Source organism: Mauremys reevesii, linkage group 7 (assembly GCF_016161935.1).
Source record: "Mauremys reevesii isolate NIE-2019 linkage group 7, ASM1616193v1, whole genome shotgun sequence".
Taxonomy (NCBI): Eukaryota; Metazoa; Chordata; order Testudines; family Geoemydidae; genus Mauremys; species Mauremys reevesii.
In genome coordinates this window covers 123,096,739-123,117,362 of record NC_052629.1, presented here as the reverse complement: position 1 = coordinate 123,117,362, position 20,624 = coordinate 123,096,739, and the positions used below count along the sequence as shown (strand labels likewise).

General features: G+C 38.9%; 1 protein-coding gene and 2 long non-coding RNA genes across 43 annotated transcripts in view; all 3 read right to left on the bottom strand.

Moving 5' to 3' along the window:
* Window positions 1-20,624, bottom strand: part of FHIT (fragile histidine triad diadenosine triphosphatase) — a 997,853-nt gene that overhangs the window by 461,966 nt on the left and 515,263 nt on the right. The window lies entirely within an intron of this gene.
* The window catches only part of LOC120368949, a 279,418-nt gene that overhangs the window by 132,964 nt on the left and 125,830 nt on the right, over window positions 1-20,624 (bottom strand). The gene's annotated exons all lie outside the window — the stretch shown is intronic.
* LOC120368947 overlaps window positions 1-20,624 on the bottom strand; it is a 74,660-nt gene that overhangs the window by 39,781 nt on the left and 14,255 nt on the right. The window lies entirely within an intron of this gene.

The following is a 20,624-nucleotide window of genomic DNA, read 5'->3' as shown; positions in this document are numbered from 1 at the left end:
CATTCATAACTGTAATTCTTCTAATTTGCCATTTGGCCTCCATATGACAATAGTATTTCTAAACATAGTGACTTTCTGACTTTATGAACCCATTCAAGTTGTCTTGTTTTACACAGTTATACTCTGTTATCCCACATTCAATTAAAGTCACATTTTATAATTGACACTCTTAAAAGTATTATATGGTAATATAATAATTTAAGCAATGTCAGTTGAAGTGTGCAGATTCAGCCCAGAACATATTCTGATAGATATGACAGAAAACATGACAAATGTGTGCTTTCTATCATAATGATTATTTTTCAGATAACACCAGCTGTGCTCATATTAAACCAAGTGACTGCTTTCCCACATGACACCAAGCACCAGCATTCAGTCATGAAAGAAATATAAATCTCCATGGGCCTTTTCCACATGCTTTAAATCAGCAGCAATCTGTGCATTTGTATCCACACTGAAAATATGAGTAAAATCTAGGAATGTTTTCCAGCTGGAAGCTCTTTGGTATCTTTATTGACAAAGACTGCAAACTGAGTACATAGAGGAATGCTTATAGAGGTATATTTCAATTTTAATCTCTAACTTCAAAGTTAAGTCTTGAACTCTCAAACTCTGACTTCAATGGTAGATGAGGGTCCTCGGTACCTCAAGGAATAGCCTTCTTCATTCTTCCCACCCTCCTGGGAGCCTTTGATAAACATATACTCAACTATGTGTAACATTTTTTAAACAAAACATGCTATGTAAGGTATCATTCCCTTTATGATACTCAGAGGTTTTAAGGGAGCTTTAGTAATCCTCAGGTATTACAAGATTCTACACTGTTTGTTCAAGAATAGCCTTTCTTGACAGATAACTAATTGAATACTACCACGCTATCAATCAGTAACACCAGAAGTTGCTGAGCAAAAACCAAGTGATGCAGCTAGTTTGCCCCGACATCCACATACATCTGTTCAATCCCTTTTGTCCTCCTTTACATTCATCCCATCCTAAAAGATTTGCCGTATTACCTTATCTCAAATCCAAGAGAAAAGAATAGACCCATTTGTCTGAGTGCAGTATTTGATATACAATAGAACCTCAGAGTTATGAACATCGCGGGAATGGAGGTTATTTGTAACTCTGAAATGTTTTAACTCTGAACAAAATGTTATGGTTGTACTTTCAAAAGTTTACAACTGAATATTGACTTAATACAACTTTGAAACTTTACTAGGCAGAAGAAAAATGCTGCTTTCAACCATTTTAATGTAAATGAAACAAGAACAGAAACTAACAGTTCTGCTGTATATGGAGATCTAAGCTTTCTCTGCTAGAGGGGCACAAAGTAAGTGAGACCTCATTTAAATTATAAGTAAACACACCAAACATGTCTACGCTAGACATCTCTGCTTCAGACTATGGCACCACTTCTGGTCTCCAAAAACATTACTTTTGCAGAGAAGTTGTGGAGTAAACATCACAATACAACAGTTTTGAGTTGATATTTTATGTTCTAATTTAGAACACACAGCACCTGATTCTGGCTTGTGAGTAACATTGCTCATAAAAGGCAGACTCACATCCTGAGTTACAAATGGTCGCTTAGGGCCAGTGCGTATTAACCAAAAAGAGAAAAATAATGCCAAGCAAGCAAGCACCTTGTACAATGAGATGAAATACCAGTAAAACCCTCCCATGGAGCATCTCTTGGCTCCCTCCTAAATCTGCCAGATTCTGCTGCATCTGTGAAATGGAAGAGCAGGATCTTTTATAAAAGTTTTTAAACCCGGCTATCGTGCTGCCATTATTGGCATCAGCAAGTGGTGCTAGGTGCTAAGTTTGTTGTTTCCCACAGACATTGCTTTCTTGTTGTAATTCACAAAAATGCTGATCTAACAGAAGGGTAAGGACAACCCACCACCCACCGACCCAGTTAAAAACAATCTTCTCTGCTCAAGCTATGTGGGCAGAATGTGAGGAAAATTGCTTTGTATAGCTTTGGCCCCAGTCAACAGAAATGAGCAACAGAAGAAGAGAGACCTACCTAGAGTGGTCAGTAGCCCCGTGGTCAGAGCGTTCACCCAGGATGCGGGAGACCCTGCTCAAAAATGGAGACCCTGTTCAAGTCCCTGCTCAAAATGGGGCGGGGGGGCTTGAACCTAATTCAGAGCAGAAACTTGAATGGGGGAACTTCCACATCACTGGCAAGTGCCCCAATGGGCTATCGGCCATTCAGGCGTCTCTCTCTGTCCTCTTCCTCCTACTCCACCCACCGCACTGTGGAACAAAAACAAATTTTGAAACCTCAACATTTTTCACAAAACAGAATTGTTTTCTAGCCAGCCTTAGCTGGAGATTCGTAATGGCACTTGCGGCTCCCTTAACAGCCCACTCCTTACAGAGGCCAGAGCACGTTAAATATTCCCCAAGAACTGCACTGCACACCTCTAATTCATTTACAATGTTCTTTTCAATTTTTATTGTTCTTGATAAGAGAAAAATCCTGCCAGCATGAAGAAAATATCTGCAGCCAACATGACAAAAGAGGAATCTATATTTCCTAACAGCTGCGAATCAAAACATGAATAACTGAAATTAACTGCACTGTGCTACAGAGCAGATGTGTGCACAAAGTCCCCTCGATTTTTGCTTTTATCCGCTGTATAATATCCCTAAGAAGGTCAGAGTGATCCATCCTCTCATCTCTTTGCCATTCATTATTGCTGTTCACTTTATTAAACTGTTATAATCTGGAATTTCTAACAACAAGTATTTTAGGACTGTGAGTCTACTTTTTTCTCCTTACAAAGAGAAGACTTTAGCAAGCTGCCAATCATCTGCTGGAAGTGCTGTTTAAACAGATGGGTTTGTGTCCTTTGGGAGGATTCTACATGCAAATATCTCAGTTGATGCTCAAGCACAGGTTCTCTTGTTTCAAAATCTTTTTGTTTTTATTTATAGTTTATTGAACCTAAGCATTTTCCACTTTAACAATTATGGTAACAGAGACGCCATACTACGCTGAATGTTTGACTACTTTTTCAGCATAACTATTTAAATGTACTGATGTATAAAGCCTATGAAGTGGCACATATCTATGTGGAAGTGCCCAGCAGCAGTAATTCTGGATATTCTCCTCCTTAGTTTTTGATTGTTGAAGAACAATGGTGAGCCAAGACAATTGCTTACTGGACAATAACCTGGCTTGCTTTATTGTTACTTTCCCCCGTGTTTGTCTCTCTCACTACCCTGTCCAGACTTATCATGATCTCTTTGGGGAAACGACTGTCTTTTTACTGTGTACAGCTCCTTGCATGCTGAGACCTTGATCTTACTATTTAACCTAGAGAAATTCATTGCACCCTTCTGTGCCCCCACTTCCCCTCCCACCCTAATTTGTCTTGTCTATTTAGGCTGTAAGGTCTTCAGGGCAGGGATTGTCCCATGCTATGTATTTGTCCAGCCCCTAGCACACTTGGGGCCTCTAGGCTCTGCTGTAATACAAACAATATTAACAGCAACATTGGAGTTCGAGTGGCTATTTCTATGGCAGGTTCTTTATTTAATAAAAGTAGATGCTACAGATTAGAGGGTATAAAATAGAGGTCAAATGAGAAAAAATAAAAGCAGTTTATCATGCAGTTCTGCAATCTAAATGCATCATATGACTATCATAACCAATGCACCAATTTGTCTTAACACCACGCAGGTAAAATTAATTTGAGGTGTGGAATTGCCTTTGACGTATTATAGATGGTCCTTACAGATAGATGCACAACAGAATGGTAGCAAAGTGGTTGGTGTCACCAAGTAAACATAAGCAGCCATTATGCACTCAACAATCTGACCTAAAACCATGAAAGTCAGCGTTACCAGTTTATCATAATAAGTATTCAACAACACAGAGGTTGTTAGCCAGAACTTCTTTATCTGCTCTTGTTCTGAATCCTGTCAGGGGATCTTTAGTATTTATCTAAACGACCATGAAAACAAGCAGACAGGCGCTCAGTTTTCAACTCAACTTTAAACTGCATAATCCAAAGTGCTGTATTTACCATCATTGGACAGGAGAGCAAGAACATGTGAGACTAGGTCATCCACAATCACACAAGGCAGGAGAAGAGCAGACAGGCACAATCCTTTACTCATTTCAATTCTATGTGACACTTCGTAAGTGTGAGGCAGTCTAGATTTTGAATACTCTGTCAGGGTGAAATTCACCCCCGGGCACAGATCCAGCACCAGACCAATGCACCCTTGGATTCCCACTTGAATCCTTAAGTGCCAAACAGGAATTGTACTGTTCTTCTGCCCAGGAATGAATTTTACCCTGGGTGTCTTGAATTTACACCTTTCTCAAATGCAACTTTCTAGCTGAGAGAGTGCACAAAAATACTTTTAAACACCATCTGCATAAAGTGCAGGAAATGCCCCACTGTAAAACCTGGCAAAAATAAGTACTACAATTTAGATAGATAACATTGAGTCTATTTTTTTTATCAGAGATTCTTAATATAGGATTTTTGGGGGTTGGGGTGGGTTATTGGGTTGCTTGTTTTGTTATTGTAAGATCAACTGTATGATAAGCAAAGTAAGCAATCAGTTATTTTTCCATGTGTATATCTGTCCACACTTGACATAAGGAACTATGTATCATAAAGAGCGGAAGGAATCAAAATCAAAATCGCAATGCTATTTGCATTTCCTGACTGCAAGCCTAAGAGAGTGTAATATTTTATATTGGGGGGAGGGAGCAGCAGGTTTCTTCTTAAATATCCTCTGCTGAGATTACCAGAAACAAAGTCTACTTTTCTTTAAAAAGGGTTGATTGCTGGAATACACTTATCTCTGTTTCAATAATAACCTCCCCTGTAATATTTCTGAGGTTTCAAAATTGAATTTTTCAATAATCCCTCTATAGCAAAAAATAACCAACTTTAAAGTGTTGCAGTGCCCTGTGCAGATTTTAGCCACGTTTGGAAAAACTGGGGGTGCTGACTGTAATAGATTTTTCAATGAAACAGTCAAATGATAGGTATGATTTGCAACACTGAAGGAATCTGGCAATTTCTGCTCTTCATCTTTTTAGAGGGAGCAATGAATCCAGCGAAGATTTATATGGTAAAAACCACTTCAAACCGAAACTGTTGGTGGATAATTGGAAATAAAATGTATATGCTTTTAGCAGCCCATGTTTATGACATACTGCATCACTGTGTATTATGGCATGTCATACATTGTGACATAATTTGACGTGACAGCTCAGATTTAAAGGACAACATTTCCTACTCCACTTTCAAACGGGATAACTACAATGATCCAACAAAAGCTGGCCAGCAGGAGTAGAGCAGACGGGAAAATGTTTGTGGTTTGCCAACTTTAAATTACTGCTGAATAGTTTAGCATATCTCTAGAATAATCCCGTGAAAGAGTAATTAATCATTATTTAGAAAAGGTCTACAGTGAAGAGTGTTTCTTGTCTTTTATTCACGCCTGGTGGTTTATTAGCAAACACCACCACCTTTGCATTCATGTACCTGTATTTTATCATGGCTCTTCTAAACTAGTCATGTTACTACATTATGAGTCAGAAAGCAACGAGTATATTTCATCTAGTCTGTAACTTTAGAACTATCGGCTTGATCTTTCAAAGTGCTGAGAACTTACTTCAGATCCAAATGCTCTTCTTATCCTATGGAATAACTAAGAGATGTCCAGCACTTGCAACAGAACTGAATCTTATGTCTACATGAAAGACAACTGTTGAATCTGGCCTAACAGGCAGCTCCAGGATGGATAAGGGACTTCTTTACAGAGATTTGTATACGGCAAAGTATGCGCCACAGAAGACTACGTTAGCCTGACTTTTGTGATCCTACTTAAAATAAATGTTAGCATTGAAAATGTACACTGAAATCTGTATTTTTCCTTACTATGCAAATGCATGGGTATTTGTACAAATCTGATAGAGCTAAAGGATGTTTCAAAGACATTCTCAACATTTTTATGGTAAGCCAAGAGCTATGATCCATACAAACTGCAGTCTGTACAGCACTCCACTCTTAAGTCAGACTGACATTAAGATAGAGTTCAGAACACAGAGTCAAAACCTAAAAAAATGCATTTCAATCAAAGCAAATCCTAATCTTTTGTGCATTTCATGATGGTGGGGCATTTAGAAAATAGGATAATTTTCCTGAATCATCCTAATGTGTGAAATTTGTACAAGGATCTCCAGTTTTCTCCACCCTGCATTCCACTTTCCCTGAATGAACTCCTCAGGCAATCATTTTAAAATGAGAGTGAAAAATCCTGGCTGGAGTACCACAAGCATGCTCACTGCCAATGTTTGCCTGTCTGCTTCAAAATTAGGAGTGATTTGTGGGAGCATCTTACAAAATGCTAGTAAATTAATCTTTTCATCCTCCGATGCACGTGCTCTCAAAACCCTGGGGAAGTGAACTCTTGCTAGCTCAGCAAAGTTTAGGCCTTAGCGTACCAGTAATAGGATTGCAAAATCACCACCTTCTCAGAGAGAGAGAACAATTTTTATAACAACCTTCATTTCTTCTGTGAATTAACATCATCTTAGGGAAGACTACTGACCAATCATTTCAATCTAAATTATCTAGATATAGCTACCCAATAAAATTTTATGGCTTTTTCACATGTATGGTTACACTTGGCCATCCCAGGACTATGGCTGGCTATCCTCCATATTTATGTAGTACATATTTCCATGATCCTTGGAAAAATTGAAATAATTTTTAAAACACACTGAAAGATGTGAATCTCAACAGGGAATCTTGTATGGTAGCTCAAGCAAATACCTCATTTATAAATTACACAATCATGATTCTTTAGGCCCAATCCTTGCAGTGCCCACAGGGAAAAGTCTAGTCAAATAAAAGCCCTCCTTAAGAATTTTGCTTGGGTAATTATTGCAAGGGTCTGTAACTTTATTCTAAACACCCATCTCCACTTATTCTCAAGTGCTGCCTTCTTGGAAATACTGAAACGCAGCAATGAAAAGCTAAATTCATTTTGTGTCAGATTTTTATTTCCTACAGAAAAAAGTTGTGTTGCTAAACACAGTAGGTCAGCATCAAAAATATATTAATGTATATATGTATACGGTATATATGCAGGTACATGGTATCTCATGGGAACATAGGAATTGCCAGACTGGATCAGACCTGTGATCCATCTAGTCCTGTATCCTGTCTGTGACAGTGTCCGCCACCAGATACTTCAGAGGAAGGTGAAAGAAACCCTATAGTATTCCAATGTAAGATCATCTGCTGCCACATGAAGGTCTCATCCTATACCCCATAGTTAGACATGGGCTTAAATCCTGAAGCATGAGGTTTTAGAGACCTCCAACACTCTTTTTGTTATCATTAGTTGTTACAAATCTGGATATTCTTGTTATCCATTAAAATTTCCAATCCCTCTTTGAGTATTGCTAAATTCTTGGCCTCAATATCTTCCAGCAGCAATGAGTTCCACAGTTAGCACTTCACAAATATTAATGAATTAAGCCCCACAGTGCTTCTGTATAGTAGAAAAGTATCATTATCCCTATTAAATCCAGGGAAACATAGGCAGAGAGATATTAGGTGACTTGCGCAGAGGAAGTCTGTGGCAAACCCAGCAACGGAACCTAGATTTATTGGCTCCTAGTCCTCTGCCCTAATCATAAGACCATCCTTTCTTCCTGAATCAGACTTTCCCCACTGCTCAGAGGCCTGAGATGCTGCTTTCAGATGTGGATTTGAACTACCGCCGTATTCAAGATGGATCAGACCCAATATTCCCATCAGGGACCCAGTGTTAGCCAAAATGATACCTGAATCTGTCACACCATCTTAAAAGAGACGCTGAACATAGCTGTATATTATACATCATTGCTAGACTGAATAGGGTAAGCAGACAGTAAGTGTGAAAAACTGGGATGGGGGTGGAGGGTAATAGGCACCTATATAAGACTAAGCCCCAAATATTGGGACCGTCCCTATAAAATCAGGACATCTGGTCACCCTAAAATTGAGATTTTATATATAAACAAACAAAACCGAGTGAATACAAATGATAGCTTATGATGTTCTTTGAAGCTCTTTAAGTGAGGCTAAATACAAAGATTCCCAGTTTGCCTACAAACTGAACTATTTTGGTCATGAAACATTACCTTCGCAGCATGTGGTATGCCCATCAGCAAAAAAGTGGTAAAAAACGGACTAACTTTATTTATTACATTTGTATTGCTTACAAAACCATTTACTTAATGGATGAGTATCATTAGCAGTCCAACCACAAGATAAAGAATACAATGATGTGTTTCATAGGTTCATTAAAATAATATTTCAAAGGAATCATTAGAAACAAGAAGCTAAAGATCCAAGAGACAGTAAGTTATCTGCAGCTAAATGAGGCAGAACAAACATGTTTTGAAATAAGTTAAGAAACACGTTTACAAATATATTATGCCCATAAAAAAAAGCAAGGCATCAGGCTTGGAGATTGCTAGGAAGAACATCGCTCATACAATTTACTAATGCAAAGATGTAACAGCCTTTGCAAATGGTGTCTCTGGACTTGCATTCAGTGCGTAGTGCTACAGGGGATGTGCCTGAAAACCTGGCACTCAGAAGTTGATCAAATACAGTCAGAAGAGGTGAGGTTCTGAATAAGAATCTTCTGTGCTAGAACTAGAAAAACAGAGGCACTATCATGCTCTTAAGCGGGAAAACAGCAAGACAGTCACAGTTAGGCAGAAAACCCTTTGGATCTCAGGCTGTGGGGATTCCATTGGACTGCATGGTGGAAAGGATTTGCCTCCCAAGGATTAGGTGAGGGCACTATAACACATCATGCAGATGATACCAAACTGGGAGGGGTTGCAACTGCTTTGGAGGATAGGGTCATAATTCAAAATGATCTGGACAAATTGGAGAAATGGTCTGAGGTCAACAGGATGAAGTTTAACAAAGACAAATACAAAGTGCTCCACTTAGGAAGGAAAAATCAGTTTCACACATACAGAATGGGAAGAGACTGTCTAGGAAGGAGTACGGCAGAAAGGGATCTAGGGGTTATAGTGGACCACAAGCTAAATATGAGTCAACAGTGTGATGCTGTTGCAAAAAAAGCAAACGTGATTCTGGGATGCATTAACAGGTGTGTTGTGAGCAAGACACGAGAAATCATTCTTCCACTCTATTCTGCGCTGGTCAGGCCTCAACTGGAGTATTGTGTCCAGTTCTGGGCACCGCATTTCAAGAAAGATCTGGAGAAATTGGAGAGGGTCCAGAGAAGAGCAACAAGAATGATTAAAGGTCTTGAGAATATGACCTACGAAGGAAGGCTGAAAGAATTGGGTTTGTTTAGTTTGGAAAAGAGAAGACTGAGAGGGGACATGATAGCAGTTTTCAGGTATCTAAAAGGGTGTCATAAAGGAGGAAGGAGAAAACTTGTTCACCTTAGCCTCTAAGGACAGAACAAGAAGCAATGGGCTTAAACTGCAGCAAGGGAGGTTTAGGTTGGACATTAGGAAAAAGTTCCTAACTGTCAGGGTAGTTAAACACTGGAATAAATTGCCTAGGGAGGTTGTAGAATCTCCATCTCTGGAGATATTTAAGAGTAGGTTAGGTAAATGTCTATCAGGGATGGTCTAGACAGTATTTGGTCCTGCCATGAGGGCAGGGGACTGGACTCGATGACTTCTCGAGGTCCCTTCCAGTCCTAGAATCTATGAATCCCTCCAAGTGTCTGGGCATTTGCACGCAGCCTCAGTGCCTCTCTGTTGCCACTGAGCCCAGATGTTTTGATGGGCCATAGGTTGCCCTACTATGCCTAGCTCAAAGAGGAAGCGTGATATAAAGATATAATAAATAGAAACTGAAACAGACTGTAAAACACACCAAGGAGAACAAGCTACCCCTGCACAGTTAAGGTTGCAATCCGTTTCCATTCCAAAGCTCTTTTAGGATTCTTATAACTAGAGCTGACTTCGAGAATTTGTCTTAATTCTATTAAACAACTAGAACATATTCCGAGCATTTTGAAGAATTTGCATAACAGTTTGAAATTAAGAATTTTTAAATTGCACCATTTTGAAATTTTTTCCAGTGTCTAATGTTTCTTTGCATCCCTCTATCTGCCCATGGAAGTCACATGATACCACAACATTTGAAATGCAGGCAGATGTTGATATTGGTTATGCAAGGGGTAGTTTTCAAGGCTGGTAATAGTACAATGATCAAGAAATTGGACTTGTTTGAAATGTAGGAAGAATTCTGTTGATGAAACAGACCAAAAATAAACCCCATGATGACAAGATATTTTCCATCATCAGTTTCCAAACGAATTCAGACTACATTTCTAAGGCAAAAGAAAGCTCCATAGTTTGGTAAAATGACCCCTCCTTCTGCATTCTACACCAAAATGTCAACTTAACCTAGGGGGAAGTGCAGATTTGCATTTTCCAGGTGGAGGAAGAGAGTAGCAGCAATACTTGCTAATGTTTACACAGGACAACTTTCACTACAGAGCAAGGAAAAGAGCCACATTTCTGAGTTGACAGATCCACTTTTAGGTCTGACCCAACAGACTAAAGTAGGTTACAAAGTGACAATAATGTACTTATGTACTTCTCTATCACATATTTTTCAAAACACACTCACTTGAAAGCAAAGGAAGTTAACTCTTAAGGCCATTATCAATCTTACCCTGCCCACCCAATAAACAAACAAACATATTCTCATCAACTAGAAATAAACACTTATTTCACCACAAAGCCATGGTAATTTGTGTGCACAACTGCATGCCTCAACTGTCGGAAATCTGTTACAAGACACACTGTACAGAAAATAGTGCTGAGTTACACAAATGGTTTAAAAATTATGGCAGAATTAATTATGTACATTCCAATGGTTTTAGGAACGGTGAAATCGATGATCAAAACAACAGCTTAAAATAATTTGTTAATTGGGGTTTTTTTATTTTGATAAATATAGAGACTCCTGAAGAATGTAGGAACTTATCTGTACTGTAGGAGTGTCCAGAGACTCCAGTCAGATATCAAGACCTGCAGCGGGCTAGGTTCTGTGTACAGGTTCGTGCGCGCACGCACATGCACACACACACGTACAGAGTCCCTGCCCCAAAAAGTTTAAAACCCAAGTGTGACACATAAGTTTAAGTATCTTTAGGATCTGCCCTAATTCAGTAAGATTTTTCCAGGGCATTGAGCTGAGGCTGTTACAGACTTGTAACCTCTGAAAAGCCCTTTGGTGGGGTTTGAAGGACTGACTTGTGCAGAGTCCATGTTGGAGTTGTGGGGTGATCTCAGGAAAGGTTATTTGCGTGCTTGTACATTCTTTTCTTATGTGCTTTCACTGTTATGCTTTCAACTTAAGAATAAACGTGCTGGCTGCGAAAGAGCTGTGTGGTAATTCGCAAGTGCTCGCAATTGCATTGCTCGTAGCCTTCGAAGAGTGAGCAACACACAGATGCTGACCTGGTTATGCAGTCTGGCCTCTTGAGAATAGCAGCGTTGGCAGGGAACAATGCAGCCTGGAAAAACCCCTGGGCAGGTGGGAAAGATACACAAGTCTCTGCCCAAGATAGGAAACAGCTGAGGAGCCTGAAGCCTAGCGTGGGTGCCCCTGAAGGACCATGGAGCGGAATAGAGGTGCCATTGTTCTGAATTGTGAAAGCAAGTCTAAGATGAGAGACAACTGATCCTTAGCCCGGACTGGAGAGCCCACTAAAAGCTAAAGGGAATGTGTTCCTCAAGGTAGGTTGATGTTTGGTATGTCTCCCTAAAAAAGGGAAAGGAATTTAAACAAACAGCAAGATCAAAATGCATCAGTGAATCTTCTGTGAGGCCTATAAACCCTACAGAGAGAAGCATTCAGAATAATACAACCATTAAAATAAATGCAGACTCTCAAGATGTCCATAGTACTGGCATATGCAGAACTGTTTGCCCAGTTGGGATCTAATGCTGTAAGCACTTCAGGGCAGGATAACCAGGTTGTTGAGTGCAGTGGGAGAATTTGCCTCAGCAAGGACCATTCACATGAGTGAGTGTTTGCGGAACTGAGCCCATAGTGTTTTGTCTGTAAAGCACCATGAATACTTAGATAAACAAACAGCAAACTAGGAAAGTTACAAATTGTTTGACTAAACATGTGTGCTCACAGCAGGAGAAAAGATGGTAATTTTACATTAAGTTACCGACTACCAAATTTATTCATTAAAATATAATGAGCTTCATATTGCAAACATACTATAGAGCTGATAATGACTTAACAAAATTGAATACACCTAATATTTTATAACTTTTATTTTTAGTAAATTACGTTGGCAGGATTGTTCACTGTTAGAGAAATAGCACATTTTTACTCCTGCATTTTCAAAATCTACTATATTAAGCTGTTTGTGATTTTGCTGACTAGTAAATATTTAGGAAACAACTGATGGGAGTCACACATCAGGTTAAGTGTTGTAATCACATAAAAAGTGACTTAATGAAGCAGGTTAAACTCTGCCCTCAGATGTCCACACAAAGCTCCCTCTACCTTCAATTGTAGCCTTCTGTGTGTATACCCTGGGGCAAGATTTTGCCAAGTATTATTAAAAACAATAAGTGTTGGCTGTACGGGCAAAGCACAAAGTGAATACAGAATGAATTCAACTACTTGTAAACTAGACAGAAAAGTCTTACCTACTGCTCTAGTAACTGTTAGATCTCCCTAAAGATTAATAAAGACAAAAACAACCCGAAGCCCCAACAAAGTCATTATTTATATATGATGGTATAACCAGTTTCCCTGGGAATGTTACTCTATTACAGGTCTGACAGTTAAGAAGCAACATCCAGGAGAAAATAAAGTATGTACAGAAAGATACTAAATGAAATTAATGTAAAAAAAACGTGGCTAGGAAATGTATAAATCTAACTATATCAATGAAAAAGATCTCCACATTCAGCATCGCTCCTAGTATTTCCAAAAGCAGTTATTACTACCTAGGGTTTTGTGGCTATTTTAAGGGACTCATCAAAATTACTTTACTTGATTTACAGATCATCATATGAGCATTTAATTCAAGCCAAAATGCTAAGATACATAGCAATCGGATGGCATGCAGATATTCAAGGGAAAAAAAGGCACTAAATATACTGGAGTTGCCTTCTCAACCTAACAGCAAGAGATGTCTCACTGAAAATTCACTAAGTGGTAGTAGCATTCTGTTTGCATGTGGGGTATAAATGGACTTGGTTTATGAAATATTAACATGTTACTTTGAAAGGTCATTTATGGAATAACAATTATTTATAGGCATGAGTGAGAAAACCACTAAGGGGGAGGCTGGGAGTTGACAGTTGTCCCAAACAACAACAGGGTCATTTTTATAGAGGCTGTCATAGCTCCTCCAATTCTTTCAATTTCTTGGTGAGCAACTAATATTAAGAGACATCCCTTTTGCAGATGGAAAAATCCAACTCTTTCAACTCATCCAAGGGGATGAGGAGTGAAATCCACCTCACTTGCTGCAAGCACTTTTCTAAGAAAACATTTTCAGTGAACCTTGCAAAAAGCCAATCTTAGTATTCATTAATAAAGCTGAAGTACTACACTAAAGAGCTCATAATTTACTGGTTCACTCATCCAGTGAACCTTTAGAAAATCCAATCCCCAAATTCATTAATAATAGTAAAGTACTACACTCTATGCTAAAGTTTACTTTTACGATGAAGCACAATTCAGTAAGGTTAAATTAGAGTATCTGTAGTTTGGGGCAACTAAAAATGATGCATACTAAACAGGGGCAAGAAATTCAAGAATGTACTATTGTGCAGTGTCCCTAATATATAATTCACAGATGACTATATGGCCAAGATTTGTTTTAAAAATAGAAGCTTAATGCATCGTTAGGCACCTAAGTAAGGGGCCGGATTTTCAAAAGTACTGAGCACCCAACCAGCTCCCTTTGAGCTCAACGGGCTCAGCCCTTTTGAAAACCAAGCAGGTGGATAAATACGGATTTAGGAGAAACTAATTATGGCTCCTGTCTTCTGAAAATCTTGTTCCTAGCAATTTATTTAATTTGTTTTTGTTGTTGCAAATGTTAAGCAGCAGTTAAGGATGGTTGGGTGGTATAAATCAGGTGGGTTGAGAGTGACTGATTATATGGCAGTGGGGAACAGGGTAGGTCTCCTCATTGTTTATTTGTAGACATTTAATATTCGTTTGCGTATGGTGTACATACCTAAAGCAGTTCAAACAGAGGGTCACGTAAAGTGCAAAAATGTAATTTACTTTAAGGTAATAACATGCTGACTGAGAATTAATCCTATTTATTGGGTAGAGAAGGACCATGGTTTGCAAGACAAGCAAGTCCAAAACTAAAACAAAACAAAATGCACGCACTGCTATCTAACTATGGACACTTGGCTGGCAATACATGGGTTCAGTCTGTTGTATTCCAGCTTTCAGATAGATACACATTTGGCTAACACAAGCCATGCCCAGTGCTGAGATCTGTCAATATTTGGCCTTTTTTAATCAAACAAAAAGCCACATGGGGTAGAGACGCTCAGGAGCGCAAAGTCTCTACACTCTAAATGCTTTGATGGGAAGCAACCACAGAACTCCTCCATGTGGCTCAGTACCTGCTCTAGTTTGCTGCTGACTAGCTCAGCCCTATCCAGGCAGGCCAATATATTTCACTGACATGGAAGGAAACAGAGCCATTTTCTCTGAAAGAAACTTTTAAAATATTTTTAAAGGAAAAGTATTTTTAGGATGATTTCGGACTCTAATGCATTTTTCAAATAGCATGACACCATCCAGTTCTTTCTGTGCTATTATTTTTAAAAAATATTTATTTCTGATTATTGTTTGGAAAAATATAAACAAGTTTGTTAATTTAAAAAAATCAAAAAACGCTCATGGACCCAGATCCTCAACTGGTGTAAATCAACATTGCTTCACTGCCTTCCGTGGAGCTATAATGATTTAAACCAGCTGAGGAGTTGGCCCATGGATTCAACAAAATAATACTGCTTTGTTGCCATCATAACCAGCCAAAGTACTGTGCTATATATTGTGTTGCACCTGATACAATATGGTTCATTTTCTTCTGAAATATGAACAAAGCTTTCACTATTCAAAAATTTCAAATGATCCAGCAAGCTCAGAGTTTTAGATCCCAGACTACTACCAAGATAACCAAGTAAAATGCACCACAATTTCCACACATAGCTAAGACCCTAATCCCACAACTGGATTTTCTTGATTTTTTTCTTTAAAATATATATTTTAATTGACACAGATAACCATGGTTACATGACAAAATGGCTAGAGTGATGGACAGTAGCTTATTATATTCTAGACAACAGGGACAAGCTGAACTTCTGATCATGCATACACTTTATACACACATTTAACCACGTAAGTATGAGTGGTCCCATTCATTTTAATGGGACTATTCACATGCCTAAAGTTTAGCATGTGTATGAATATTTGAAGGACAGGGACCTCAGAGGAACTTCTAAAGTTTCTTCAATAAATTAATAGACATAAGAGAAAAAACAGTTTGGTAATATTCTGACTCTCATATATTGGGCCTGAAGAAAAACCATATTCTCTTTCATTCTATAAGCGGATATTTTCAGGGGCGGCTCTAGCTTTTTTGCCGCCCCAAGCACGGCAGTCAGGCAGCCTTCGGAGGCTTGCCTGCGGGAGGTCTGCCGGTCCCGCAGCTTCAGCGTACCCACTGCCAAATTGCTGCCAAATCCGTGGGACTGGGGTATCTCCCACAGGCATGCCGCTTGGTGCGCTGGTGCCTCGAGCCGCCGCTGGATATTTTCCACGTAGAGATGACACGATACAACAATAGTTAAAGGCAACCAATTTCATCACCCCTATGAAGGGAAAAAACTGGAGATCTGCTAGGATTACATATTCAATAGAGTTTACCATATGTTCTATTAAATGCTTTTCAAACAGTTTATATATATATAAGTGAAACTACTCAGAAACACAGCATCACTAACTCTAGAAGACCATGACTCCTATCCAGCAAACCAATCCAAGGAAGTGAAACATTCAGTTTCAAGTTTGAGGGTGTTTTGTGGGCTGTGTGTTGAACAGAACATATACAAAGATCAAAGAGTGTGGACAGACAAAGGAAACAGAAAAATCATGTGAGATTTCCCCTCTGCCCCAATGGAACTAATCAAGAGCTGAGTTTCATACTGTCTAGGAATGCAATGATTAACAATTCCATTTGAGACAGCTTCTTTAATTTTGTTGTAACAGGGAACTGATGTCACATTAACAAAGGATATTGTTCATTGGCTTCAAAGGCACTACTGACATGCTTAATTACACACTATGCGCTTTGTTGGATTTCAGACCACAATCCGTTCCAATGGAATGCCCCATAGTAAACTCTACAGACACGTCTCAGAGAATTAAATTCCATACTCTTTGTTGCATTATGTAAGATACAGAAGCCAGTCTTTGGCAAAAAAAAGTTTAGTGTAAACATTAAAAATAGTCTCTGTGGGCCAGATTTTTAAAGGTATGTAGGTGCCTTGTCGGATTTTCAAAAGCATCTAGGCACCTAAAACTCATTGATTTCACTACGTACCTAAATACCTTGAAAAATCTGGCTTTTCAGCTGTCCCAGAATCTGTAAAAGAAAGAATCCTGAACCCAAGTAGCTGTACTTTGTGGATGGAACCCATACGTTGGACAAGGTAAAAATCAAATTCAATGCCAATGTCTCACACACAGGACCTACTTACTTCTAGTCCAGGCTCTGACAATGACTCACTAAGTGATCTTTAGAACGTGGTTAATAATTCAAACCTACTGTTGCTTTTCCTCAGTTCAGGAGCACAAGGCCACCCTGTGGATATCCTCAACAAAATGCTTAATTTTTATTAAACAAAAAAGAAAACCGATGAAAAACTAGTCCCACTAGCTTCCAGACATCTTTCTACTTAGAAATAGCGTTCAAGTGGCTCTTTTTGCATTACTCTGTCTCCTAGCTAAACCTGAGTGAAGACATACAAAGATTTAATTATTCTAGGAGGTACACAACTAGAATATTAGTTGAAACAATGTATCAATTTCAGATTGTTCCCAGGCATCTGAAGCCAATAGATACACAGTAGTTCCATAATGTTCTAATTAAGTCATGTTCTACACTTCAAAACTAATTATATCTGAACTGGGCTGGATTATAATGTCATGCAAAGCATTTATGAGACACCTACAATATAGGGGCATTGTGAGGATTAATTAGTTAATATTTGTAAAGCACTTTGCAGATGAAAAGCTTTAAATGTGTGTCTCACAGCAACAACAAAGAGTAAAAATAATAATTTTCCTTACCATTGAATTCATTCCTTCTTATATGGCAAATGAATGGGAAGGGTTTGCTTTAATTATTAAGGCTACAAAAAAAAAGTTTTACTTTTACAAAGAATTAAATCAACTCCAGACTGCATGGATCTGCTGAGAAGAAAAGAACTCAGGTGAGATGAAAATTAACAGAAGAGAGAGTAGGTATCCTATTCCAAAAGGGCTGCAAACAGCTGACTGAGTGCTTTCAGATGAATTCCAGTCTCTCCAGAGCAGAAAACTAGAAGACAGTGGTTAGAAAATGGATAATTTTTAACAAGTTCTGCTCACTCACAAGTAAAATAATGAAAATGGACAATTTCAGTAATTACCAGAACTAAATCCCAATTATTCAGTTTGGATGATTAACATTTATACAGTAAATCCGGAGCTGTCACTGACTTAGAAAGTTATTACTGTCATCAGTAGGAAGATTGTTTTAATGCTACAGATGGTTGTCCTTTTATAGGCCATCTGAGTGACTTGTTCTTATATAATCTGTCATATGTTATTTGGTTGTCATTATGAACTTTCTAAGTTTCATATCAATCAATTTCCAATGTTTACTAAACAGATGGTGTTATACTAAAAAGAAAAAAGGGAAAAGCATAAAATGACAGTTAGTTCTCAAAAATACTCAAATAGTTACACATTTATTGTGTCAAATGTGAAAAAATTATTGTGTCAAATATGAAAAATGTGGCATTTGTTTTAACAAAATGTGTCATTTGTTTTAACAAATTTGCCGGAAACAAAAAATATTAAATTGAGTTATAAACTCAGTGGGCCCAAGAAGCATAGACAATGCAATCCTCTCTCTGTAGGAAGGTTATTCAACTTCAAAAAATGTTTTGTCAATTAAATTGTATTAGGTACTTATTTACTGTCGTTCATGCAATTTCTTTTTACAGAGCACTATTCGTAAGTAGATAAAGCAATTGCTAAGAGATGTAAACAATCAGTTTAGTTCTTTTCATATTTTAACACCTAGATGCTTTCTTTTGTCTGTTGTTTGTAATCTATTGTAGAGTTTGGGTAAAAACCTCCATTTATTGAAAATTGTTCCTTACCTCTGTTAGTCTTCTTTGCAATTCTTTTGTTTAATCAGGACATTATCATCAAATAAACACAAACTCAAGGAGATGAGCAGTGCATTAAAATTACCTGAATGAGTTTAGAAGATAATGACCATTTTGCCCTACGACAGCATGGTTCAAACACTACACTAGATATTTCCTGAGTACAACTGAAATAGCAATGGCTTCCTCCTCCAGAGCATTTCAGAATATCTTGTAGAAATATTCCATACAAAAACTACATCCAAACACAAAGGTTGCCAAGCGAAACACTCAAAAGTCAGCAAATTCCAAAGTTCAGGTTCCACTGAAAACCTAAACTCTGCCTCCATGTGAGAATTTTGTCCCTGTGCAGCAAGACAAGCACAAGGCCCTGAAAAAGCTCTAATGACCTTAATATGCTTTTGAAACAATATTAAATGGACTTGTAAAGTCTTTCTATACTAGGGGTGAATTTAACTCTGGGAGACTGAATGGGTAAATTAAATATAAGATAAAAAACTAAGTTTAAGGATAAGAACGTTTAACGAAAGGTATGTGTGTTTTCCTACTTCCTGCTGAATACATTCAGTATAATGCAGTGAACGTTGCAAGATGTGGCTGCAGGCATGGGCGGTGGGTATACTAGGCCAGGGAAGGCTGAGCTGCCCCTAAGCCAAGACCTGGCCTCACCCAGGCTCCACCCACTTCCCCAAGCCTGCGGGAGTTCAGGTCTGTCCGGAGGCCAGCAGCCCAGTGCTGGGGCTGATGCTGGGGCAGCTGGTGGCTTGGCACTAGAGGCAGCTGGCAGCCTAGCAGGGCTAAGGGCAGCGGGCAGCTTGGCCGGTGGCTACTAGATGAGGGGTGGGCAGGGGGCACTCAGGGCTTCGGCAGATGGGGGGCGGTAGGGCAGGGCCTCAGGTGGAAGGGATGAGGCTGTGGGTCTAGCCTCCCTGAAGGGGGGGCTCACGTTCTGCCCATGGTTGCAGGCGACAAGGAAACAACTCTAAGGGATTAAAATGATCTTGCTTCACAAAAGAAAGTCTTTGTCTGTTTTATCAAATGAAAGTCTAGGATCTGCTACCTGCTTTTAGACTGAAAGAAACCTTCCCATTTCTTTCAGAGAAATGAATTAAAGGAAAGGACGACCACTACTTAGTGATGGTTCAATGGCTTGTAGCAAGCAACCTGGTAGGTTTACAGAACCTATTCAAACCCATAATTCACTGGGCAGTTTACGAGATAAAATGGTTAACATGGTGACATTTAGCAAACAAAGCTTTTCGAAGATCCAGTATTAAAGAGAGCAACCCCATCTTCCTGAAAGCCCACACAACGCTGTGCCAGGATTTTCATCCCCGTCTCCCAAAGTCCTCGTTTTCACACAATGCTTTGATTTTTCAACAATGCTTCGCAAGTGATTTCAGTCCTAAATCCCACTGAGGTGTTTTAGGTGATTATATATCTCCAGTTTAAGGAGACTAGCAGAGATCATTTTAATGAGTCTCGACATCACAAATGATCATTTACTGACAACACGTAAGGCAGCTAATAAAAGGATCAGCTTTAGCAAATCCCCAGTAGGTAACAAAAGTTTCCCTCCGCATGCAGTTCTTCATGAAATTCATTCTTATGTAAGCTCCATGCTTCCTGAAGTTTATTTGCAGAAAAAGTTTCCAGAAGACTGTAGGGTTTGTCTGTGATGGTGTCACCCATAAGGCTTTAGGGAAATATGCTTATGAATATATAACATAACTAGAATATGTTTTATGCTACATATGCCATGTAACATATCTCTGTAAAGGTCATGATCTACTGAATCTATTAATCCTATTTGTAGGCATGTATCATTTTTGTATTCGAGGTTATGAATATTGGCTGTCTACTTGTTTGATTCTAAGTAGACTGTAGTGAAGCAGTTGGTCGGGTTCCTGAGAAAAGACTATTCTCAGTAAGTGCCCAGTCAAGAAACACTTAAGCCAACAATGAACTTAGAGACACCATTCCACATCTGGGCTTTCCCAGGAATGTGGCTTGGCTGTTAAGGAACTCATTCAGCATGGACATGTGACTTGCCCAGGTGACTCCAAAACTCCATTTTGTAGCTGTACTTTGCATAGGAGAGGGGTGGGGGTCTCCACCCACAAAAGAAAATCTATTT